The sequence below is a fragment of the Armigeres subalbatus genome, chromosome 2 (assembly GCF_024139115.2).
Source record: "Armigeres subalbatus isolate Guangzhou_Male chromosome 2, GZ_Asu_2, whole genome shotgun sequence".
NCBI lineage: Eukaryota > Metazoa > Arthropoda > Insecta > Diptera > Culicidae > Armigeres > Armigeres subalbatus.
In genome coordinates, this window is record NC_085140.1 from 266,002,637 (window position 1) to 266,029,728 (window position 27,092).

Consider the following 27,092-nt stretch of genomic DNA (forward strand, 5'->3'; position numbering starts at 1 on the left):
CTAAATGCACAATAGCACTGTTAGCAGGTTTTTAATGCGACTATAGAACCGAAAAAATGTCGATTTTAACGGCTTAATGGTTACTTGGGTAAAATCGATGCGTATTATATAAAGCCGTGTGTGATTGTTATGTTGTATTAAAAACTCGTTTTGTTTACTTTTGTTACATACGTCCTTATGAAAAATTATGCTTGATATACACTGAGCTCAAAACTCCATTATATTTTATGTGCAGCAAGCATATAAAAATGATTCAACGACTCCCAATGAGATTTTATGTGCGGCATTTAAACTGTACTAGAATTTATCTGCTCTATATTTAAATGTTATTGGTGCTACTAATAAAATTTCAATGTGACGGCCAATACATAAGTTCTATCAAGCCTTGCATATATAATACGATACAATGAACAGCTTGAAAATAATAATAAAATGTCAGACAATCTTCGCACATACGTGGTGCCGCTATTTATTACAGACAGGTAAATGTTATAATTTTCAAATCAGATTTCATCTTTTGTTATTTAATTTCTTGCTTTTAATACATTTTATTGTATATTATGAAATTAGCGTTAACCCAAGTGCAACGTATACGTTCTGGGAAGCGTTAAAATGGAGCGAAATGTTTCTACTGCTAGCAGCAAATCGCTGTTTCTTGGCTCTTTGGCGCGGTATCCTCTGCGAACGCTAGTGAACTACTCCGCGAAACACCGCATACTTCATCAGCAGTCATCATCGGCCGGAAGATCCATCGTCAAATGTAAATAGACAGCAGCTCTAACCCAACTCCCGAATCCGACATTGCTATATTCTACGGAACCAGCTTTACAAATAAGTTTTTAATGCAAGAAATTGTTACTCCATCAGTAACACCGGTAAGAAATGAGAACGATGAAAGGGACAAATATGTGCTGACTAAAGAATTTAAATATCGGTTTCAGGAAGGCAAACATCATGTAGCCTGATCTATCGGAGCCGATTTTGCGAGATCGCGAGTTAACGAATCAACAAACAGATTGTCGGATGATGAGGAGATCAAAATCAATCGGTTACTTTCGGTTAGAGTTGAGTCAGCTGAGACACGATTTATCCGGATCAAAAGTGCCTGGTCGAAGCATCCGTCCTCCGGATGCCGTTGGGGAAGATCAGTTTGCGCAGTATTCGAAATAAGGTGTTTAGAAGTGAAAATTGTTGACATTTTATAAAGAAAGGTCTTGTCGAGAGAGGCGTATATTTGCGTATATCCTATACGTATCTACGATGGTAAAACTGGCAAAACGTACCCAAACGTATCCATTGTAGAGGCCTCAGAGCGAAATTGAAGAAGACAAAAAATCGCAATGTCTAAAAGTTGATGTACTTTGAGGGATGATAAATAAAATAAATAAAAAAGAATATTCCTTCACATTTCTTGTTATTTTATATATTAAGAATTTAAATATTAAATCAGATTGAAACGATTCTAAAAGTGGGTCAAATGATTTTTCTTAGTTGCTGCACATGGAAGGTATTCAAATTGCCCAATAAGATATATTGCACATGCCTTTAAATTCTATTTAGCGGTGCACATAAAATATAAGACTTGCAAAATTTCTCATTCTATGTGCAAGATTAATAAAGTGCATGTGCAAAACTTGATTGCAAAAATTTATGTGCAGTGCACATAAATTTTAGATGGAAATTTATCTGAGTGTAGGTCTTTTCGTGTAACAATGCCGAGACTGCACTTGTTTACAACCACTGAACAGGCCCACATTCCTGAAGCTGACAGAAAACCTGTCAATTGACGATAAAATCAGCTGTTTTTAAACGTCTCGTGAAAAGGCCCATTCCACTATATATAGGCCTTTTCACGAGACGATTAAAATTAGCTGATTTTACCGTCAATTGACAGTTCTTCTATTAAAGTGACAGCTTTGGACTTGCAGGCCTGTTCAGCGGTTGTTAACAACTGGGTACTGCGGATAGAGCCGCTTTTCTGCGCTCAAGCGAGCAGAGGGATATTTTGAAATCACTCCCATAAACAAAGTTATTTTGCAGTTACTTGGCTGTCAAACATTTCCCGCTCTTCGAATTTCTCTTTCCACGCTGCATGAGAGCGCACAAGTGCGCTAGACTCTACACGACTTTACGATTGTTTACATACATTCCAGAGACGTTGTTTATAGATAGCACAGATAACAGACATCCAGGCTAGAACAAATTTTACTCAAAAAGCTGTGTAAATCAAAGTACGTTAGAATACTGACTGTGGCAATACGTCGTTTGGTGGCGCTAGGTGTCATTCATTGCGTCATGCGTACTAGCTGTCATATTTCATCAAACAAACATTGCGCGCCAAAATGATACCAAACTTGCCGCCTCTTCCAGCACGTGATAACTGTTGATGTTTATTTTTCATGCACTATGGAACCAACAAGGTGAAAAAACAAATTCTGCAAAACGCATTTTCGTACCTTCAAACAACCTGATCCAATTGTCAAGTAAAGTTTCTGCTACTAATGCCACTTCTCATATTGTTTAATAAATAAATGCTTATAATAGTATTTTCAGATTGCGATTAGTTAAAATTTGTTAACTACTGTTAAAGAGAGATAGTGTTCCAAATAATTATTTACTGCCGGAAATGCTAGTTATATTCTTATACACAACCTGAATTGAATAACTAAACGGGACTTGAAAAATTGAAGAATCATGAATATACTTGAGCACAAATTATGGCCTTTTCATCCTTTTAGTGCTTTTCGCAGCCGGTAAAGATTCAAAAGAAGTAACAATAATGAAAATACAAACAAAGGCGGTAGCTGCTGTTCACAAACGAAACATCTCAGGGAACATCCATAAATTTCATAACGCTTAGAGGGGTGGCCTGAAGTGTGACAATCTATACAAAAATTCTAGGTACCTAATTCATATAAAAAGTGTAACATAGGAGAGAGGAGGCGTCATACACGCTCGTTTTGGCGTTACGTAATTAATGGATCTTCCCTTATCACAAAACAAACCATGCGCTTCATGATGGCAGAGAAATCGCTTGCGTTAGTGTAAGAAAGAAACATCGCATATGGAATGGGAAACAGAGTGAGGAAGAGGATCTGTTGTTTATGTCTATGGTGGGTGGTGGGGCTTAAAATTTTGACAGCTTCTTGATGAGAGAAACTATGCGACGCCAGCGCCTCCACGAGATTGCCACTTGTGTTGCGTTTCAAAACGTCCGTTAATCCTTACACATGATTGAGAATGGACTTGTATGTCTGTTCTCTGTGTAGATAGAGACCCGCAAACACACAGAGAAAAAAAAGTTGGGATTCCAACATTTTCTAATTTCATTTTAAAAGTATGTGAAATGTGGTACTTTTAAGAGCTAAAACTTTTTAGTCAAATGTAAAATTGAATAAATTGAAAGTTTTTCTTCAGATTAAAATTGTGATTTTTACAGTGAGTGCACTCAAATCAAAATTTGTAGAATAGTCAAATTAACTTTCATATTATGCATCTCTGGCAACACGGACAACGAAAATAATGAAACTGGCAGCTTAGCTGACCTGTCATTATTGAAAATAAGAAACAAAAAGTTTACTCAACGTTTGTGCTAAAGACCGAGTAAGTTTGTTTGTGGTGCGGCTTTTTAGTTTAATTTTAATTGGGATTCATGTATTTCAGAGAACAGCATGTAAAGTGACACTATGTTGACCCTGTTCCTGTACCATCCGAGAAAGAATTAGGAAACCGGTGTCAGTCGCGGCATGTGTCTGAAGAAAGGATATGGGAGGTTTTCCCGTGAAGGTAAGCATGTAAAAAAATGCTTCAATTTTAGATACTTCCGCATATCCACTATTACTGGACTCGCGGTCACCTACAACCAGCTTCTGAAGCCTACAAAATTTAAGTTTTTCCGGGTGTTTTTACTTTCAGGTTAGATTCGCAACATCATCATCATCTTCATCATCATCAATCACCAGAATATCAGAGACCATCCAGCACATCGGCTTTATGATTCCTCAAGTTTTCAAAAGTTTTCAATTGTAAAACATGTGAAAATGTGTACAGTCTTTTAATGAAATGAATAAAATAAAATAATAAAATGGAATCAAAATGATAAAATATAAATTTGTAGAATTTTATTTTGAAAAAACGATTAAAAATGCTTTTATGAAATTGAGAATGATCACAACTTGTTGATTTGAAAGTATCAATAGTTAATTCTAATGCAAAATGCACATGTCGATTTAAGAAGAAATTGTTATTTTGAAAAGGTAGCTCTTGTCAAAACTTCTGCTGAGATGACATTTTTCTAATGGTAAATTTAACAGTTGTATACTTTCTACTGAAAATCACTAACTAATTTTCTTGATTTTACCAACGTTTCTTTGGTTTTTACCAACGATTTTTTTTTGTGTGCAGTGAAGCCAAAAGTACCAAATGAACCGTCACACGCGGTACCAAACGAGCAAAGTAAACAAACATTACCAATCGGTACTACATGCAAGATAGGTATTGCAATCAACATTAAAGAAATTTTGAAAAAGTTTGAAAAGTTCAGTAAATGAAGATGTTTTCATAGTTCTCATTGCAAATTTATATATGATAGTTAATCATATTTATTGTTGAATATAAGGGAATGGTGCTAAAGAATACAAAATATGTAGTTGGAGCAAACGAAATAACTGCTCACAGTGAGAGTCACTTCAAGTTCTCACAAATTTTTATGTTGCCGATCGCACAGATTTTTTTTGTCTGCTGGCCGTGAAGCCAGAATTGCTTTTATTCTCTCCGCGTGTCTCTACACGCCCGTTGAATGTTACTCAATTTATGTTTAACTTTCACTCATTTTCGGAAAAGTATGCAATACGTCAAAAAATGACTAAAACATTTTTATCAAATTGAGCAAAATGTAATCATATATCTATTGAAATGACTTCATTCGATTTTGAGTGAAAATTGCCGACGCCATTAAGACGTGAAATTGAATTATTTCCGAACTTAAACCTCGATTTAGTATAAATTTTAGTGAACTAAGTGCGTAATTTCTTCAAAAATGGATCGTTTGTCGAAAACGGTGGACACGGAGGTTATGAAACTCCATAGAGGTAAGCTTTTTACTAAATGTACCTAGAATTATATTCAAATAATTAAGTAATGTTTTAAATAAGGATTCCGCTGTCATTTACCGGAATGTGGTCAATTAGTTGAGCTTAAATTGGAGCTACGACGGCAGAAAATCGCGGAGGTGGAGCATGCAGTTCAGGCTATGGAAATGTTTTTCCATTTTCGGATTAACGGTTCCACAGCAGTTGAGAATGTTATATGATTTCGTGGAAATTATCTGTAAACCGCTTGGTAAGTCAATCAAGGAGGTAGCCGAAGCCGAAGAATAGTCATCAAAATCGTTTGTTATGAATCAAAAAACAATAATATTATCTCAAGTTTGATGGTTTTTAACAAGCTTCACTTTGTTTTATTAAAAATTTGAAATAAATCGAATATTTGCAGCTTCATTAGTGAAAAGAAGACCGTCTAATTGTTGAGGTACACTAGGGAGAAGGGAAGATGCTGGTAAATTTGGTTTACTACTGAGAAATCGAACAAAATTTCTAAAATACCTAGTAAAGGGTTTTGACAATGTTCATTCTAGTTATTGCCTGGGAGGTTTTTTAGATAAAAAAAAAACACCAACATAGAATGAATTTTTCTATATATATATATTTATTTTTGAACAATTAGTCGTACAAAACTCCCTCTGCCAATAATAAAACAAAACACAGACAAAGCCGCCTTTCTCCTGTTTTATCACAGATTTCATTGATACCATTCTAAACCAGAAAGTTTGCAATATTGAGTAAAATGTAATCATTTGCATTTCATTATTCATTTGTAAAATTGAGTAGATTTGAATCATTTTCTGACAGGAGGAAGTGTTTACTAAAAATTGAGTAAAGTCCAGTTTACTCATTTTTTGAGTTGTTCCACTTTTTCTGAAAATGAGTGGTTTTTCACTCAATTTTGAGTGGTTTGTTACGGGCGTGTATATAATACCATCGTCTCTGATACATTCATGCTCCGATCAGCTGCTGAATCTCGTGAAATTTCGTAACGAACGCTTTTTAGTTGCATTCCCACTAATTTTCCACTCGAAATGTAATATTTTGTTACAAAGAATACAAAACTCAAACAAAGTTTATTTTTATTTTTTCCCAAAATAATAACAATACTTCTCAATATTAGATCAGAAACGAACATAACCACAATCTTCAATGTTTGGCTCCGGCACAATAGAAAATTTTGGCTTCAGTTTGACAACCAAATCGATTCTATCCGCACCACCCAGGTAAACAAGTGCAGTTTTGGCAGTGTCACATGAAAAGGCCTGTAGTACAGGCAACACTGCTGTCGATGTGACAGAAGCGAAAGATCTGATCTAGATAAGCGTGATGTGTCAAACCGACAAACCGCTTCATCGCACGCACACAAACAAAAACATGTGGAGAAAACGCGTTTTCCTCTCCCCGAATTTGCGCTCAATGCTCCGTTTTCACTCTCGCCCATCATCGCTGCCATCAGTATCGTGAAGAGGAAAATGGGAAAAAATGCAAATGGCGGTCGTTGTTATTGTTCGCTGGTAACAAACGAGCTCGATTTTCGGTAAATGGTTCGATTTTCGTTGCAGTAAACGGCCGGAAAATAGCGTGCGATGTTAGTTTCGAGTCCCGCGAGCGTTTTTATGTTGTTGGTTGTGTGAAATTGGATTGGTAAAGTGGATTTTTGGTTGAAAAAAAAGTGTGTCACCCTCGACGGCTCCTCGGCGGAGCGAAAAGGTTCAAATGGGTAAGAAGCTGTGCTTGGTTGGATTTCTCGATAGTGAATTTTTCCCGTAGTGCAAAAAAATGCAATTCAATCCGTTTTGGTTGACGGTAATTTGGTGGAAAACATTGGTCTGGTGTTTGAATTTGTGCCTGGAGAATGCTGAAAAGCGATTTTCGTCGCCAGAAAGTTGGGGGCTACTTCCAAAAGTGTGAAAAGTGTCCATGAAAAGTTTCGTGTTGGAAAGTGTGTTCGTGTGAAACAGCAGGGAGTAAAAAGAAGATACTTGTGAGATGGTAAAGAAAAGCCTACTTTGATTGTAGCAAAAAAAAAAAGTAATTCCGACCGACGGTGTCTGCAAGACACGGGAACTGAAGACTCGGTTCGAAAAGACGTAATTTTACGACATTGGAAATTGTTTTGGGCAATACTTCGATGACAGCATTGGTGGGCAAGAAAAGGCCCTCCCCAAAAAAATATTCTCATCATCATAATCATTGCAGTCGTCAAAATCAAAATGGCTGCTACTGCCTTCAGTGGCAGTCGCCGTCGTTGCCGTTTTGCTGCTGCTGCTGCTGGTGGAGCTGGTTGCGAGATTCTCACCCACCGCGACTCTCGCTCGCTCGCGGTTCACCACGGGATATGCGTTTGTGTGCGTGCGTGTGAGAAGTCATGCTGTTAACCGGAGAGTGTGTTTGTGTTGTTTGAAGCTCTCGTTCCCAAAAAACACACGAATACCATCGCATTGCGTCACTACAAAAACAGACTACTCGCTCGCCTTTGCGGACTGTTTTTTCAAAAGGGCGAAGCGAGCCTGCTAATAGATGTAAACAAAATACATTTTTTGTGTGATTTTCTCGGAAGGTGCATCTCCGGGACTTTCTAGCAATTGAAATGTATTGCATGCGGTGCACAAAAAGGTTCCTAGTATCAACTCTTTTTATTATTTAAACTTGAAAAATGTTTTTACGGCTTTTAGCGGCAAAGAAAAATATCTCGCGTAACATATGATTACGGCTTATAAACCAAAACCATGATTTTTGATTTTCTAGCATAAACGATTGCTTTGTAAATGATTCTTCATCCTAGATAACACTCCGTACTTGATATCTCTTAAGAATTACATTTATTGTTATTTTGAGTGAACGGCTCATGAACCATTTGCACCGTAGTGGTTTTTAAGTCCTTTGTTGGCGCCCTTTACTACCATGCGGAATGTTTGCTTTGGTTTTTAGGCCGTTCACTTTATATTGTTTATTTAGAAAAACTAGCTTCAAGTTATTTTAAAACGTATATTCGTGCTCGGTTTTCAATATATCACATAGCAGAACTGCTCTGCTATCAAATCTAAACAAATCCGATGGTGTACCTAGCTTTGAGCAAACGGCTTAAAAACCAGACGTGCTGCCGGTAATGCGAGTAAACGGCGCGATTTTTGTTTTAGCTGAAATTTTGTAGATTTCAAATGGATTTTCAATTAATCTTAATCTGCTGTTATAATATAACCATTTACGTATAGCATTGATGTGGTTTTGGCAATGAAATGAGTTTCTACTTCAATAAATGAATTAAATTTGTCCTAGAAAACTTGAACCTCATTTTCCTTGATTCAGCATTGTTGGTTTTTCGGCCCTAATCATATGTTGGTCGAGATATGTTGGTAAACCGAACACCCTTATATTGGTACCGATAGAACGAATTTCAAAATAATTATTTCGTGATAAACTTTTACATAAATTAAAAACCACGTCAATCAAATTTTATAGACCAATCCAAGTAAAAATAAGAAGAAAACAACCGACGATATTAACTTAGACAGATACTACAGCGCAGCATAGGAAGATAATTCTCGCGTGATTTTTGAAAACGTCGTAAGTCCAAAAGAGAGGCTCTCTTTGTTTACTTTCTCTTTCGATTATTACAAAGGCATACTAACATTTACATTGGATTTTCCAGCACCGATCTGAAGAAAATAGCTTTGTCTAGTGTGCTGAGGTGAAAATATTGCAACAAATTTTAAACTAGCCTAAATATTAGCAAAAGAGAGCATAATGAAAGAGAGTCTCTCATTTGGACTTACGACGTTTTCAAAAATCACGCGAGAATTTTAAAATGCCGGAGAAAAAATATTTAAGCTATTTTAGTGGAATGTCTTCAACTGTCTAAGACGAGTTTAGTACTTTCCATTTAATTCCACTACGTATTGTTATCTTTACAGATACGTATTTCGAGCTCGACTTCGACTTCGAGCGGTTGATTGTTTATTCTCGTTTATTCTTCACTTTGAGCGATTGATTGTTTATTCTCGCGAAGAATGAACAATTGAACAAATTAAGGAAATGATAATACCACAGACAAACAGACATAACACATTGAACATTCACTAATAAAATTCATCGTCGTTCAAACTCTAACGACATCTGTTGATTTCAGTTAGTTGGGCAAATCACGAACCAGATGGCGGTAGTGAGCAAACGTCAAACTAGAGCAAATCCGATGCGCGCGCCACGAGTGATCGATTGGCCAACTAATGATTATTTGAATTGACCAGTAGATCAGTGAACGATGGACATTTGACAAGTGTTATGTCTGTTTGTCTGTGATAATACTGTTGTGTGGAAGTTGCATAGGTCACATCACTTTCCATGGTGAATCCCGATCTATGTTACTGATTACCCTACCCAACTAAAACAACTTCCTTCCCGTGGTAATTGTGGAGATGCAGAGGTATTCTCGGTCTCTAGTAGCAACCATGACCACACACTAACATTCCCTCCCTTTCTTAACTGACTGTAAGGACTTGGCCGGCGCTGTTATTGATCAACATTTGCGAGTTGCCGAAACGTGCACTTCGAGGATGGTAAATCCCAACCACTAGTCACTTGGATCGTAGTGTAATTTGCACCAGTTCTGATCAATCACGGAGTAGCAACCATTGATATGTACAGTCAGTCTAATCTAAGCGAAACTTATTGATGCAATGGAAAGATAAGACTATGCATTCGATGAGCACTGATGCTCATTTTAAGTTACTATTTCATAAATAAGACTTCCTTTCATGGTATAGTGTGGTTTCAGTTTGTTTCAAACTTTCCCTTAGATAGATACAGGCCGTTATTCGTAAGCACTTACTCTAAGGGTCTGTCTCATTTGGATAATTAAACTGAAATTAAACTTAAAAGTGACATTTCAATAATTATCGAATAACCCTGCTCGCAGAGCAAGATTACTTTTGACAGATATCGAATCATTTTGCATAGATGTCTTATTGGAATTGCTGGGTAGCACCAGCCATTCTTATGACTGGGTTATTTGCTAATTTGCGAACTGTCACTTTTAAGTTTAATTCTCCAAATGAGACAGAGCCTAAGGGACCAATATCGACATTTACGCTAAATATGTCTTTTGGGATTTTCGTAGCTTGTCATGCTTATACTTTCACGTGCTTTCACTTTATTTGTATACGTTAGGAAGTTCTTCTGATTGTACCAATTGTTTAAAGATATAAACTTTCCTGTTCTATTAGACTACCTGCTCCGATCCGCTCCGAAAAAGACTGGATCATTTTGATCCACGGCGTTTTGAAGCAATCACAGCATCATTGGGAATAAGTTATCACTTCAGGACATTGTTATCTGGCATTTTTATATATCTGTAAAAGAGTTGAATTTTTTTTTCAGAAGTTGTAGACCATCCAAACTGTTCTCGAGTATATGTCATCGAATGTAAAAGTTTTCAAAACGACTTTGATCTATCCAATGTTCTAACTTATGAATGATTAATTGCATATTATTCGGCAACTCGGCCGTACGAAAACCATTTTTTTGTTAAATATCTTGGCTGTGCATATGCACAGCATATGTTTCGAAATGGACAAATTGATATGAAATTTGCGAAAAAGAATCCACGTGTCTTGGAGGGACTCGAACCCTCAACCTCCTACTCTCTAGATAGGCGTGATAACCTCTACACAACAAGACCACTTAAAGGTCACGTTTGCGGAAAAGCCATCAGAATCCGAGTACCAGCGGTGGAGGTGGTGGCGGTCGAGTCCCTCCAAGGCACGTGGATTCTTTTTCGCAAATTTCATATCAATTTGTCCATTTCGAAACATATGATGTGCATATGCACAGCCAAAATATTTAACAAAATTATGAATGATGTTATAGATATGATGTCCCAGTAAGTCCATTTAGCTTATATTACTTCAATCATCACTTGTACCAGCCATTGCAGGCTTTTACGGATGGCTCAAATATTCTGGAAGTCGTATTGTTTGATGTAATCATCCAAGTCCGTTATACGCCTCAACAAAAAAGTCCTCAGCCAAAGTGCTCGACACAATCACCTCCTTAGTTATTGTGCATCTAGTAGATATCTTCCTCTTAACTCCAGATCATTTTGGAGGACCTTGGACATCTTCTTTTTCTATGGCTCTACATTCCAACTGGAACTTGTTACTTGGCCGGTTTTTCATCTATTCAAAGTATTCTATTAGCATTTCCTCAGTTATTTATTGAAGACGCCATTGCATGAGTATGTATCTTGTGGAGCAAGTACAAAGAACACGCTATGCCCAGGGAATCTATAATGTTTCCCAACTGAAAACATCCTTGATCGTACCGGATCTAACTCACCATTTCCGGATTGGTAATCTTACACCTATGCTCGCAAGGCTAACTCGAGACCTCTTGGACATCTTATGTTCATGGAAATTAGGATCCTATGATTTTTTAACTGGAATTGATCAAGGACATTGCAAAAGTCATGATTGATCTAGTAGATACTTTGAACTGAACTCGAAAACGTTTACATTATTCCTATTGGATATATAGAGTATATATGCCGTATATAGCAACATTGCCAGCCTTGATTGATTGATCTGGTAGATACCTTGAGCTGAACTCGAGAATGTTTTGGAGTACCTTGAACATCTCGAATTCAAGAAAATTGGGTTTGCATGATGCGCATATGCTTATTGAACCAGATTGTGTACATACCGATGTTGAAGACATCGCAAAAATACTTGGTTGCTTGGTCGATACTTTGCGTTGAACTTGGAAACGTTTTGGAGTACCTTGAACATCACGTATTCGAGAAAATTTGATTTACATTATGCGTGTCTATTGGACTGGATTATACGCCGATGATGAAGACATTGCATAAGCCTTGGATGATCTGGTAGATATCATGGGCTGAAAATTGATTACTGTCTCAACGATCAAGATGACCAAACTTGATTGAGTGTTTAGATTTATTAAACAATGTGGTATAGGATCCAAATATTTCAGATTCATTTGCATGCTGTCAGAAGCAAAATCTTCCAAAGGTTTTGGATATCTGGGTCTTCATGGTATAGTCAAACTTGACCTTCAATATTTTAATTTTTCCTGGGCAGCCGACATCAATGAAAATTTTTGCTGAAAAAACTGGGAACCTAGCTCTTTCCTGTGATTTTTCGCAGCCAATCTAAAACGCTGGGCATATATGATTCATCAGTCCCGAAAGGGTTTAGAAATTAAATATTGTCAAATTTATAGTTATGTTATCAACAGATGCCACCTTATCTTAGGGAACGTAAAACAATATTTTCTGGGTTACTGTGATGGTCCCTCCAAAGAGCTTTCCAAGGATTTTCTATTCCTTATCTCGATGTTTCCTCGAGTCGATAATCCCGCGAACAACTTGTACTCGAGTTACAACCCCCGAACAACTTAGTAGAAGACAGCAATTTTTTATATCCCACGGATCCCGAAATATCGAAGAACTGATCTCTCATACACAATAGCGCCTCCTTGCGAATGAATTCTACATTATTCAGTTTCTCAACATAATGCTTTTCAATCCTTGAACAACTTTGTAGATGACGGCAATTTTCTAAATCCCACAGATCCCGAGATATCGAACTAACCTGATCGCCTCACGGGTCCATTCTGAACTAAACAGTTTCTCAATTTATTGGTTCCCAATCCTCGAACTACTTTGTAGAATACGGCAATTTCTAATTCCCACAGATCCCGAGATATAGAACCAAATTAATTACTTATATATACTAGTGCCGCCATACGGCTGAAATCTAAACTAAACAGTTTCTCTAAACAGTAAACTAAACAGAAGACGGCAACTTTCTAAATTCCACAGATTTCGAGATATCGAAGAACTAATTTCTCATATACAGTAACGCCTCATTGCGGATGATTTCTAAATTATTCAGTTTTTCAACATATTGGTTTCCAATTCTCGAGCAACTTTGTAGAAGACGGAAATTTTCTAAATCCCATAGATCCCGAGATATCGACCCAAACTGGTATTTTCATATGCACTAGCGCCGCTAAGTTGAAGAAATCCAAATCAATTTTTTTTTCTTGACACATAGAGCCGCATAGGATTAAAGATGGATTTTTTTTTTCACTACGCCAGGGTTTTTAGAATTTTAGAATTTAAAATTTAGACATAAGAAACATCGTGCCATTTATTTATTGATAAAATTGACTATCTTCACCGGTGTTCCGTTGGTTCCGGAGGACCAGCAGAAAATCCATTGGACATACAAAATGTCCTCAATGAGAGTATATCCTCTCTATTGTTTTCCCGAATATAATCACGTTGATTTCATTTTAATTGGCTTCATTATAACGGATTTTCGGACTGTGGTACTTTTTACAACACGCGAATTCTCGTGTTATGAATGTTGAAGCGAGTTGCGGAAGGTTAATGCTCTAACGCATCTTCGTCCGATAAAATGTAGTCGCCATTTGGCTTCCGAGATTTGCCACCTTGGAAATTCTGAGATCTTGCAAGAATTAACCGACTGGTTTCACTCAAATTGGAAACATCCGGCTAGATCGTATAGTCTTCCCGTAGTCTTCCTTTTCGAGTTAACTTAAAAGTCTCCTTTCTTGATTCCCAGGGTTTGAATCCAAATGAGAATGAGAAAATCTCTCACTTATCATGTCTGTATACACTCTTGATAGGTAGCATACCGTGAGAGACGTTTATTGGTAGCTGTTACGATAATGAACTGATTCGGGGGGCTACAACTCATGATAAATTTCTTTTAATAAGCCCCAATTGCAGGGGCACCGGTTCTGATGATGCATTTCAACTTGTTTTACACAGCTGTGCGTAAAAATTATGGTCCCCAACATAAAATGAGCGAGAACAAAGCGTTTTATCAAACCCCCTCGGTGGGGGCCGCCTATCCGAATCAATTTTTTTTCAACTTGTATACAAGTGCGATTGTTTTGTTTTCATGGGTTGTTATGATTCGAAGAGGTTTTTGCCTCTCTTTTATCGTTATTCAATATCTTTTGAGAGCGATATCTGCAATCCCTGCTGATTCCCTGTCACCAGAGTGTAAAATAATGGAATTTTTTTTGTTAACTCCACCTTTCTTCACTTGTCAGCTCACTTCCAGACACATTCATAGTCGGCTCTGGACTGTAAATCTCAACAGAAAAACTTAAAAGCTTTTGATTGTAATACTCAAATTAATTCATGAAAAAAATGTTACTTAGGTCCTTTTGAAAAGTTAAGCGAGAAATATTCGGTTGAATATTAGTCATTGAATATTTATGGACATTTTACAAATTGATAAATTATCTGAAATCTGTACACGTTTCAATTGAGTAAAGTAATGTATCACATAGAACTGAATCCGATTTTCATCCGCGAGGCACTTTCAACGGTAAACATCAACATAAACAATGCTAATTGTTTTTTTTTTTCGTAGTCGTTAGTAGTCGTCTGACTATGTCATTCTATGTTTTGAATATTCATGCGATGTTTGTCAAAATTCGGACCAAAGTTGTGGCAAACTGTGGCAATTCTGTCATGAAAAACTTTTAAAAACAAACGTTTAAGGGAATTTTATTTGTACAATTTCTAAAGATAGTAGAATTTTTTGAACAATTGGATTCTTGACGGAACTTATTAATAAGCATCATAATGAACTACTACAAAAGTTTACAGCGAATTCCTGCGAGAGCAATCAGTTTCACTTTTGAATACGAAGGATTTATAAACAGACTTTTAGGGTAGAGTAAATGGAACCGTTTTTTTAATTATTTTAAAATAAGGCCGATACAAATATTAAATTTATTTTATGTCACCCCCCTTCAACTTTCCCAAAAAATTGAGGGGGCGAAAAATAATTTTTTTTTTGGATTTTTAATTTTTTTTTAATTTTGAACTTTATGCATTATTGTTTTTATCTTGATACGAAATATATCATTTTTAGATCATTGATGTGTCCCCAAAAGTATTAAAAATAAAAATACGGAAATATATCTATATCGGCATAAATATTCTATATCCTATCCTTACAGATTCCGTCTAAGCACCTTGCAATATATGGCCGACCCATTTCCATCCACATTTTCGAACATCTATTGTTATTGATATTTGTTGGCTTTTTGGCTCGGCACTATAAGTCCGTTGGGATTATAAATTTCAGACATCATCTGCGTTGTCTTTGCCTAATCACAACGCGCTTCACGATAGAGTAGTACATTCAAATTTTGGTGCGTGAATCAATCCGGTTGGGTCTCTAAATATTTCGAAAACTTGCGAAGGTGGCCCAGCCTTTCTGACTCATGGTTCCATCTCAATCCCAATTCCGTCATCTGATGATATCAGACTGTCAAGATATTGAAGTCCTCCGATCGCCCGGCTACTGCAAAGTTTGAGGAGCTTTTTCCGTTGACACTCAAACAACTGGTCCTGCGGGCGTTGATGGTGGACTCGCCGCAAAAAAACATACGGTCAGCTCGTTAAGCACACATAAAAGAGCATCGCAATACTAATATAGACCTTGGAGATTTCCTGCATCGGATGGCTGCTTTTCGAAGAACGCAGCTGACACTATAAGAAGCTGTTTGAAGTGATCGAACCAGCATTTCAGCTATCTAAGTCAGTGAGTTATTGAGGCAATAATCTTCGGTTGTTGCAGTCATCTTTTCTTCATCGGCCGTATGTCCATCCACACCAGCCTGCCTGTCTGCAGCAACGCCCGACTCCCACTTACAGAGATACATACCGTAGACGGGCTCGTACTTTACTCATCTGATTCTTCCCGTTGCTCAGTCTTTGATTCTATTCGCTTCTCAATCTCCAGTCGGGTTACATTAATAATCTATTCTATCCACTGAGTGCGCTCATTCAAGTTGATGTCGTCGGTTTCGATAAAAGTATTCTTCGCCGCCCACTTCTATTCTACGCTGCCACCTTCCAGAACATCCATTACTTGAGTTCCATATTCTTCAACGAACGATCTCTTCACAGCTGGATCTTCTAGTCGATCTATGGTGAATCGACACCCGAGTGAATTCTCCTGCCGCTGAATTCTGGAAATATGTGGTCGGATCTTGCCCATTAAAAAGATGTTAGTCCAACGCGATGTCATCGCTAGCGTTCATTACGGACTCAAGAAGGTACCGTCTTCATTTTCAGGGTGATCCATTTCCAGAACAGCCAAATACTAGTAGTCACAACTTAAAGCGGTTCTAGAGAAGTAAGTCAAACGCTGTTGGCTGCAGACTCCCCTGTCAACAACCGGCGATAATCGCCTACTCTACAATATTTCACGCCGCCTGATTGGAGCAAGGACAAATCCGTGGGTGCCAAAGAAAGACGCGACATGTCAGTCACCAACTGATTAGGTGAAACGTTCGTTCAACCACTTAGAACTTTATCTTCGAGTTTTGATGACTTATCCTAATTCAGATATGGGGAAAGGTTGACAATTCTCCGACGACAGCAGGCAAGATTCCGTCCGGATGATCTTGTGAGAACCAACAACAACACCGAATCATTGGATGTGAACAACTGCAACTCCGCGGTAGCAGGACAAATAGTGAAAAAGGTCGAAAACGAAAGCCAGTCAACGTTGGGCGGTGGTCTAGGCAATGGACCAAATCCCGAATACTCAACTCTAACGTGGAATCTGTAATGTTATACGCCAGTGATACTTGGTGCGTATTAGCAGAGATCACATAGATTTGCAAGTATTCATCAACCGATGTCAACGTTTCACAGCTCGGACCTGGTGGCCTCACAACTGGATTCTGAATGTTGAGTCCCATCGACGACGCCATCGAAATCCGATACCAACAGCAACTCCACAGTGCGACGTAGACCTGCCACGAAAGAGCGGAGACGAAATTTGCAAGCAAGCGCTGGAATCCTTCCCACTTTATAAATACCACATGTAGGTACATGGGGCTGAGAAGGACATGCTGATATGGCGTGCTTCAGCGATTCTACTTCAGACGTCACCTAAGTATTCCGTAAAGTAGTCTGCAATTTCCGGAAATCAAATAACACATCTGTGTTTCCAGAAGTACATCTGTCCATTGCCCCTATTGATTCAACCAGTTTGAGTTTCATTCTTGACTTAAACAAAAGCTTATAATTCTAGAAGTACTTTGTTGTTATGGATTCAACAGTTTACTTAGAGTTTATCAGCAAAACCAGCCCTTTCCAAAACTCCGTGGTACTTATGAGGGTGTCGCTAAGTCGGTGGCCTCTCGTTAAGTAAGTACTACATCAACACTTCCTTCCTCTCCCTAGTTACGGTGAAGATGGGCGTGGCCAGGAGTAGTAATCCTCATGCTTTTGTTATTTTTGTTTAAGACTGGAATCAAGGACCACTCCCCTTCTTGATTTCTGATAGCATTCTAGATAAGGATCTCAAAAGTAAAACATGAGTATCACTAGTGTCCAATCTACGAATTACACCGTAACAATGCTAATGCTAATGCTAAAAAACCAGCCCTTTCCAAAAAGAAAAACTGAAAGTTCTACAAAAATAAGTTCCAGTACTTTTCTAATTATATTAATTTTGTCCTAAATTCGCTACTGGATAAATATGTTACAAATGTTCATATTCTTTGCTTTTTCTAAACATTCTTTGCTATCATTTTCCATTAAAATTTTAAATTTTCCATGGAATAATTGCATTTTGGATTTTTTTTTGTTTCCTTGTTATTTTTTTATCCCCCCCCTCGTACCTTTCAAGAGCTGTCGGACATAAAATAAATTTAATACTTGTATCGGCCTAAGTTTGTTCAGAAAAATCTTAAGCTATGGAAGAATTCTTGGTGCTACGACTACGCGAATATCGCGATTTTCGTGGATTTGGTGCGAATTTACATGACGATTTTAAGGTTTCGCGCGGATTTGAAGTCTATAAATAAAATCTCTCTACATGGGGCTTTGTTTTCGATAGCAAAATGTTGTTGAGTTGAGATATGACTGAAAGCTATGCCCAAACAATTTTTCAGATATTCTCAAACCCTGATTGAATGGCATGCATTACACTCTTGGCCATTCATTAAATAACTGTTATGAAGGGAGAACGCCGCTTATTATCATTTTGAAGCATGCGAAACGTGTTCATTGATTTACTTCAACGCTATTTTTTATCTCGTCATTTTTTTTATTTCAACAAATATCAGTTTCGGATTGATTAATTAAGCAGCATAGTAGGGAGAATGACGGCTTTGGCAGGTTATGTTCTATTATTGTCAGGGGGGTTTTTTATGACTGATTTTGCTCAAATTTGGCCTAAACATTCTTTGCATATCAAAGAATATTGTGTCTGTGTCTATTGTGTAGAAAGAAAGAGATAGGCCACACTGACAGTTTCATAAACGATAAGCAGAAGAAACGAGACTGCATCTACACTACGGAAACATAACCAAAACATCAGACCCCTGAGAAAAGCACATCGGTTTGGTGCCTACCGAGTAGGTAGGGTAGGACGGGGTAAGATGAGCACCCTAAGAATGATACTTAATACTTTCTCAGCAAGCATATTTTTCTATATTACAATACAACAGTTCTTTTCTGTTGCATCTCATCTAGCATCTAGAATAGAACGAATGTCAAAAAGAACGGTAATCCCGATAAATGTGATCTAACTAAGACTCTGTTTTGGCTGGTTCAAATACACTAAGGGGCAAGATGAGCATCCATACGGGGCATGAAGGGCACCCTTCTAAAAATCATTTTTACTAACTGAAATGTATTAGAGCACCAATATTCACAAGAAATAATAGCTTTTCATGCGAATTAGCCATATTAAAACAATAGAACAGTTTTTGGGATCGATACGTTATTATTTTTTAATGATACCATGATCATTACATTTAATAACAAAAATTAGTTGAACATTTTAGTAAATTTGATAATGTACGTTACTCAACAGATTCAGCGCATAGTATATTATAATTGTAAGTTGTTCAAACGAATTTTAGTATTTTGTGGATTATATATTGTTTCAAAAGGGGAGATAAATTATTTAAATCTTTTTAAGCATGGTCAAACATTTTACTGTGAATATTTTAAATGCCTTTAAAACATTCTTTGAAGTCATATAATATGTGTAGTTGGTCAACCTTTTTCATTAAAAAATGTTCATGTTTTTATAAACTTTATTTTCTAATGCTGATTTCTTATAAGAAAATTTTGGTTTCACCAACTTTTGCTAATTCATATGTTTTTCAGAATCATTTTATTTTTATAATATTTTTTCAGTCTCAAGTCTATTGTTGGACTATACTTTAACAGTGTGCGGGGTTATTCAGAGAGAAAATAGCATAAGAGTGGTAAAATTATGGGATGCTCTTCTTGCCCGGGTGGCGATCTTGCCCCGTCTTCCCCTATCTATACCACTTCAAACAGCGCATGCGCGTTTGGTTCAAGAGCGCGCAATCGGAACAAAATAGAAAAAGAAAAGAGGTGGTGATCAGGGTTTGCAGAAATCGCTCTCAATAGATAACGAACAACGATAAAAGAGAGGCAAAAACTGCAAACACAAATTTATCAAACTTGTATGCAAGTGCGAAAAAACAGAATAGGATAGGCAGCCCCCACAGAAAAATGGTGATTTTCGCTTTGTTTTCGCTCCGTTCGTGTTGGTTACTGCACAGCTGTGTAGAACAAATTGAAATGCATCATCAGAGCCAGTGCTCCCCACATTTGGAGCTTTCTAAAAAAAAAATCATGGGGTAGAACATCCCGAATCAGTTCTCTATCATGACAGCTTGCGAAAAAAGTTTCTCGCGGTATGCTACATATCGTATATATGCAGGGTTGTTACGACTACGCGGATTTCGCGATTTTCGCGGATTTGGCGCGGATTTACATAACGATTTTAGGGTTTCGCGCGGATTTGTCGCGGATTTAGTTTTAGGTGTAAATTTTATAAATAAAATGCTAAATCTAAGGAAGCTTATTTGAAAATTAGTTTTATGTCTATCTAGATGGGCTTTATTTTCATTAACAAATGTTGTTGAGAACAAATTTACCTTTCAATGTTATTTTTCGGATATGTCCAAGTCCTTATTTAATGGCATGCATTAGACTCTCAAGCATTCTTTAACCCTTAAATGTGCAATGTTGGTTTAAAACAACAAACCGAAAATACGTTCATTGTGAATGAATTTAATGGTTATTTACGTTAAAAATATTTCCAGCGATTTCTAAAAAAATCGCCTTGCACCTTTAAGGGTTACGTCACTTGTCATGTTTAATCCATTTTAAAACACGACACACAAACCATGTCTATTGAAGGACATAAACACCCATTTTCATCTTGTCAGTTTCTGATGGGTTATTTCTTTTTTATTTCTTCAGTATGATATATTATATCATTCTTCAAAAGTTTTGACGTAGGACTACATCTGTCTTTTCTATATTGGGGTACACTTTACGATGGATTTTCATTTTTTGATCATTAGATCAAGGATGAGTCAACGCTTCTTTGTATTTATTTGAAAATACTGATTTTTAACTATTTATTATCGATAATTTTTCGTCAGGATTTTTTTTCTAAAGAATGCCGCCTTGAATTTACAAAAGAGTTATAGCGATGATCACAGAAATTTCTGTAATGAATGTCACTAATCAATTTCTGCAAGAATTTCTAAAGCGATTTCCGTAGGATTTCTGCCTTGAAGCTCTGAAGTTTTTCCGCAGGTTATTTTTGGAGAATTTACTTGAACTCACGACAAAATTCCCAAATGAATTACAGAATAATTTCCCAGGGGAATTTTTGTAAGAATACTCGGAGGAATTCCCACAGATGTTCTCGGAAGAATTTCCACAGACAATTTTGGAGCGACTTTCGCACTTCAGCAGATCCAAGGGCAGTTGGATTTCTGCAAACATTTCCATTAAAGTTTCCGCGAGATTTTGACCGGAGGATGACCCGTAGAAATTTCTGGGATGAATCTGCGCACACATAATAAATTTCTATAAATAAAGTTATCGAAGGTTTTGGATTAAATTCCAGTAAGAATGGCCAAAAAAATTTCTGTATGAACTTTTAGAAAAGCTTGTTACAAGAATTGAAGGAAAAATAACAGACTAATTTCTGTTGGAGTTTACGCAAATTATTCTGCCGGATTTCCAAAGAGATTTCTTCTGAAATTTCAGAAAATATTCCTCTGATTATGTATTATTTGTTTCTTGATACCAATTCAAATATTTGTTTAAGAGAAGTTTTGTTTAAAAAACGGAGCTTCATTGTCTAATTCCTTAATATCTAAGCAGGCAGGGCTGGTAGCAAGTCACTTTTTAGTGACTTGGTCACTATTTTGAGCCTAGTCACTAAAAAGTTACTATTTGCATCTAAAAGTCACTATTTTTCGGAAAATGGTCACTAAAGTCACTAATTTCGCACCACCATTTGCAAAAAAAAAGTTCAAAATAAAAATCATATGTAGCTACCATTATCATCAACCAAATCAAATGTAAATCTGTTAGCAAAAAATATAAAGTTTGAGAAATTGCTCCAAGGCCGTCTTATGAAAGGCAGAGTGGGTTCGAACCATGGACTTCGGGATCGAGAGGCCTGTATGCAGACCACACAGCAAAGCTTGGGCTTACGTTTAGGCAACTCCTTTTATAAAGCGCAGGATTGTTACGACTACGCGGATTTCGCGATTTTTGCTGTTTTCGCGGATTTAATGCTGATTTACCTAACGGTTTTGAGGCTTCACGCGGATTTAGTTTTGGGTGGAAATTTAAAAAAATGAGGAGCGTAGGCTTTTGATTTCGATAGCAACATGTCGTTGAGAAAGAACTCCACATTTGATGTTTATGCTCACCATTTGCATTATACTCTTGAGCACTCGTTTAACAAGCATTATAAAAGTAAGAACTTCACTTGCTGTCATTTTTCATCGTTTCTGAATATCCATTTTTTCGACATAATTCCGAGATATTTCTTAGTTTCTGATTGATTAACCCCTCTACGACGAACCACGCAGCATGATATTGTCGGCGTAGCACCACACTAGAATTCGGAAGTCGGGACTTCCGAACCAAACTTTCTTCCGAAGTTTTATCTGTCAAACTAATTGATGCACATTATTAGGCGAATCCAGCGTACTACTTCCTATGTTGAGTAAGTTGCCTGTATCTGGAGAAAAATCCACCTTCGTTATAAAAAGCCTCCTAACATTGTTTCTCTTGGAGGAACTTTCACTGTAATTTCTGTAAAAAATCTTTGTGTAAAATTCTGTAAAAAATCCGCCTTGAATTTGGTAAATAATTTTCGGAAGGTTTTACTTAGGAATTCTCCAAACAATATCTACAAGAATTCCCAAAAGGATTTCTACCGGAATTCATGAAAAAATCCGCTTGTATTTGAAGAAAAAAATTTTCAGGGATTCGTGGAGAAGTTTTTACAATAATTGACGTGCAGCTCCCGCGGAAATTCCTGAAAAAAAAAATCTTCACATTTTCCGCACAATTTCTGAAAAAAAATCCTAGAAATTTCCTCAAGAAATTTCCACAAAAAAACAACTTCCGCTGAAATTTCGGAAAAAAAAATCCAAAGTTTTCCAAAGCAATTTCTGCATCAAATTCAAGATTTTGGATTCACATTTTACGAAACTTGAAACTTAGGTGTGGTAAAATTCATGTTATATATGAGTTCTGGTTAATGTTTTTAATAAAAACGAGATCAGGGTCTCAAAAAACAAATGGCAAATGGACTATGTATGTATTTGATTTTTTTACGATTAAAAATGTTATTTTCAATTATTAAAAATCCTATTTTAAAAATGTGATAATTTTGAATTCTTTAAGTTTTTTTCAACAATTTGTTCTAATAAAGATTCATAAGCTTTGTGATTCCAAATAATTGTCTGTTATTTTATTGCTTGTTTTACCCAAGAACCGTGCTAATTTTTCATCGTACCAAAACGAATGTTCACACGTCTAACTACATACAAATTAGCGAAAGCCTATTCGATTGCGCTACGTTCTAGCACTCTTTCACACTGTCTTGCAGCTGAATCATTAGGAATATATTTTGACGAGACAATATTTTTTGAACGGTAGTAAAAGACAGCGCAAAATTTGTTATATTTCATTCTGCCTTTTTCATACACAAACTGCAGTTTCACGAAAAACTTCGAGCTCATGTTAAACTTCATTACCACAACGCTGTAGAACTTGCTTTACCCGTGACGCTGGCTAAATACCATTACGTGGTGTGTTACGGAATAAGGTTTACCATGGTCATATTGCTAGCCTCTGGATGTCAACTTATACCTTTCTCAATATCCAACTTCGTGGTATTTATGATGGTGTCGACAAGTCGGTTGCCCCCTGCTAAGATCCATCCTCTCCCTAGTTATGGTGAAGATGCACAAGGCCAGCAGTAGTAATCCTCATACTTTTGTAATTTTTGTCTTTTCTTGATTTCAATAGCATTCTAATAAGGATTTAAATATCCTTAGATATCCCTAGTTTCCGATCTACTACGAGTTACACAATGACAATAAGAATGCACCTCAGCTCATACAAAAGTCACTATTTGGTCACTTTTTCTGCTTCTGAAAGTCACTATTTGGTCACTTTTTTCGTCATCGTTGGTCACTAAGTCACTATTTTAAAAGGCATTTATCGCTACCAGCCCTGAGCAGGTTTGTGTTGTGATCAATAACTACAACAAAGTTGCATAATTAATTACTTCAGAAGAAATTGCCGTTTTGGCAGATTTTTTAATATTTGACATGAGTATCTTTAATCAATTATGATCAAATCTGGTCTTAACATTCATTTGTATATCAACGTATCTTGTGCAGAATTCTATAAAGTTCTATCAACAAAAAAAAACCCTGAAAAACAGAACAAAAAGCAAATCCGAAAAAGACGTGCTTATTCAAACAGTTTTGACTGTTTAGTTCTTGTTCCCTTAGATTCAGTACTTCTAGTGGTGAATAAGGCCATTTAGGGCCGATGTCCACGTAGCGGTTTTGAACTTGCGTGCACGCGGCGTCCAGGCATTTGCGGCAGGAAGTACCCAACATCACATAGAATCATGCACACGCACTTGCGTTAACGCGGCGTCGACTCGCGTCTCATTTGCGGCGAAAGTTATCGCAAAGTCACCGCTTTTCCCCACAGGAACGCAGCGTGCACGCGAGTAGTTTTTGACATTTCTCTATTCTTTTTCTTTCCAACAAGATTTCTAATGGGAAAATCTGCAGAAAGAATCTGTCAGAGCGAAATCAAAACAAACAAAATACTTCGCAAATCAGTTCATTTTGGTTTCGCAAATTAGTTTGCAAATAACAAAACGTTTCAAATCCAACTTTTTAAATAATAGTGCTAGTAATAGTTCGGAGCAGCAAATGTTTCTTTCGCTCCTATGTTAATACCAGCCGTGATCAACACACCTTTGGAAAGAAGTGACAAGCAAACATCCCAGGCTGGCGAATAGTGTTAAAGTCAACCGAAATATGTGTGCGATAGTGACGTTGATTGTACCAACTTTATCAGAATAAATTGATTTCCGAACAGACAGCGATGTGACAGTTTTGGACTGAATGACGGAGCAGACGAAATTCAACCAACAAAGTGTATTCCGCGGGACCCTACACCAAGGCAGGCGATACCAGTTCCATGGGAAGAATAATAAATGTAAGTTCGATACCGAGATTCCTATATGTTAGCTTTTCTATTGCTGATAGATAAACATGTTTTTAGGAATGTTGACGGAAGGATATCGTCAAACAATGTGGATTGCGATTGCAAAAAGAAACGGGACCACATGATGAGATGGTGGCGAGCCACAGTAAGACTCCGGGATCTGTGCGACTCTTCTAGTGTTGTGGGGCAACGCTATTGCGGTCGGTCCGTGTTACAGTGGAGTAAAAATCGGCTGCAGTATCTGACCAAAATGTTTATTGAATTTTTATTCCAGAACAAAATAATGATTCGTCCCTATCTAGCCGATATATTAAATGATTGAAGAATCGTACCCCATAGACAACATATGATGGATTCAAGATAAGAACAATTAAATGTCTGGATCCACAATTATTCAAGATTAATCTAACCCAATGAAGTAATAAATTTAAGTTGGAAATAAAGAATAAAGAACATTATGAAATTATAACAATAATTATTTATTATAATTGTAGAAAATACATTGGGATAAAGCAAAGCAATGCCAAATTTTTGCCTCTCTGTATTGAAAACGTGTTTTCGGATTGTGTGGCATGATTTCAATTTCACAGCTCTACAATTAATTTCGGAAGTTCGAACTTTTCATTTTAGAAGTAGATAATGGGTGACTTTTGAATCGACAGTGAATTGATTTTTCTACTCTCTACTAGATAGTATCAATGGAACTTTTTATTTTGGGAAAATACTGAGTTACTTGCTCTAGTCTGCCATCATATATGTAGGTAAAAGCTAATGACATGTTTTTAATAGCATTACCCATTGATTCTTGTTCGGGGGCAATGAGCTTCATACAAATCAAAATCAAACTTTAAATTTGTAATTCTTTACATATTTCACGTTTGATGTCTTTATGTGAATCGATAACTCGATTCATATTGGAACAGAATGGAAAATGACAAACTGACAACAGCTGGCAGGCGGATGACATTTGGCGTGACAGATTGGTTTGACGTTAGAAGTTTTGCGGCAAATTACCGCTTGTCGTGTGCATTCATAGCCTGATTCAACGCCGAGTAACGCTGCGTCAACGCAGCTTGAAAAACCGCTACGTGGACATCGGCCCTTAGAAGTGTAATACTTACCGCGTTTTTATTAGTCCTATAAGCATTTTGATACAAACATACTACCGTTCTACGCATAACTGTCCCATGTATATAGGGAATCCCAGCAAACATGGGACTAATAAGCGTATAACGGCAGCATATGTTGCAAAAAAACGAACTTGAAGAGAAGACGTTCAATAAATTGTTATACAAAAATAAATCCGGTCATATCACCTGGCTCGGTACAACACAGAAGCTGACAATATGACCTCCTCAACCCCGAATCCCAAGGTGTCAGGCGACCCGTGCCGAGGAGATGAATGGCCTGGGGGTGAAACAAATAGACATGCAGTTAACGGAGCCTGCAATGCTGGGTAGACATCTTTTTGGTGGTGCATTACGGAGTAAGATCTATAACACTGTGCTCTAGTTCTTACTAGAGGCCTGAATAAGAGAAACGCGGATAGGTATGTGCCGCCAATCGAACCGTCAAAAAACAGCAGCCAATCGAGCAGGAGACCTGTCAAGCAGCCAAAATGTTGGCTTAAATACTGAAAACGGCCAAATTCGATTTTATGCCATTTTTAAATAAACAAAATTGAATATGATATGGAAATGCTAATATCATCTTCCAAACTTAGACGTACATGTTCATGATAGAATTAGAGGCGAAAGTTTAGAATTGATAGTTCCGTTAGGATACGGCAGGCATGAAGAATGTTTTTATAGAAATCGATTTGAAAGCGAGCGGAGGGCAATATTTGTGATGGCACATATCACACGACCTTCCTTCTGCCAAGCTCCCGTATGAAGGGGGAGGGAAGAATATCAGTGTGGAAACTGATATATCTCCACTGGCAAAAGGAAGGTGGTTTGATTTGCTCATATGCCATCGCGTGCGGAAGGATTTTCTATCGACGAGTACTGTCTCCAAATTTCTAATATGACATCAGCATTTAGTCGAATAGGATTTTTATTGCAAAATTGAATATATTTTTTATTAGTTTGCAATAATATATGCAAGTCATTTATAGATTATGAAATGAAATTCCATTGTTTATTGGATTCTATTGTTATGTAATGTGGACACATAAAATAGCGGATTGTGAGATTTTATCCACATAAACCATTTCTTCCTTTTCATGTGTTGTTCTTTGAAATTTGAAGAAGAAAATTGAATGCAGTGTTGGCAGTCATATTTTCTATCCGCGTTTCTCTTATTCAGGCCTCTAGTTCTTACTATTCTTGTTAATACTTATG

At 37.0% G+C, this 27,092-nt stretch overlaps 1 protein-coding gene and 2 long non-coding RNA genes across 5 annotated transcripts in view; all 3 read left to right on the forward strand.

Annotated features, from left to right (window-relative positions):
• Window positions 1-3,306: 3,306 nt before the first annotated feature.
• Window positions 3,307-4,086, forward strand: LOC134216292 (uncharacterized). Its single transcript, XR_009980599.1, has 3 exons — window positions 3,307-3,603; window positions 3,664-3,786; window positions 3,916-4,086. It is a non-coding gene; the product is annotated as an uncharacterized LOC134216292 (long non-coding RNA).
• A 2,473-nt stretch (window positions 4,087-6,559) lies between these two features.
• The window catches only part of LOC134212183 (serine-rich adhesin for platelets-like), a 58,094-nt gene continuing 37,561 nt past the window's right edge, over window positions 6,560-27,092 (forward strand). For both annotated transcript variants that reach the window (XR_009979210.1, XM_062689812.1), the window contains exon 1: window positions 6,560-6,825. The gene's annotated coding sequence lies outside the window, so the exon portion shown is untranslated. The remainder of the gene's footprint in view (window positions 6,826-27,092) is intronic.
• On the forward strand, window positions 24,432-25,571 carry LOC134216293 (uncharacterized). Of its 2 annotated transcripts, none has more exons than XR_009980601.1 (3): window positions 24,432-24,741; window positions 24,808-24,966; window positions 25,025-25,571. It is a non-coding gene; the product is annotated as an uncharacterized LOC134216293 (long non-coding RNA). The 2 variants fall into 2 exon arrangements; XR_009980600.1 differs by having other exon boundaries at window positions 24,808-24,954.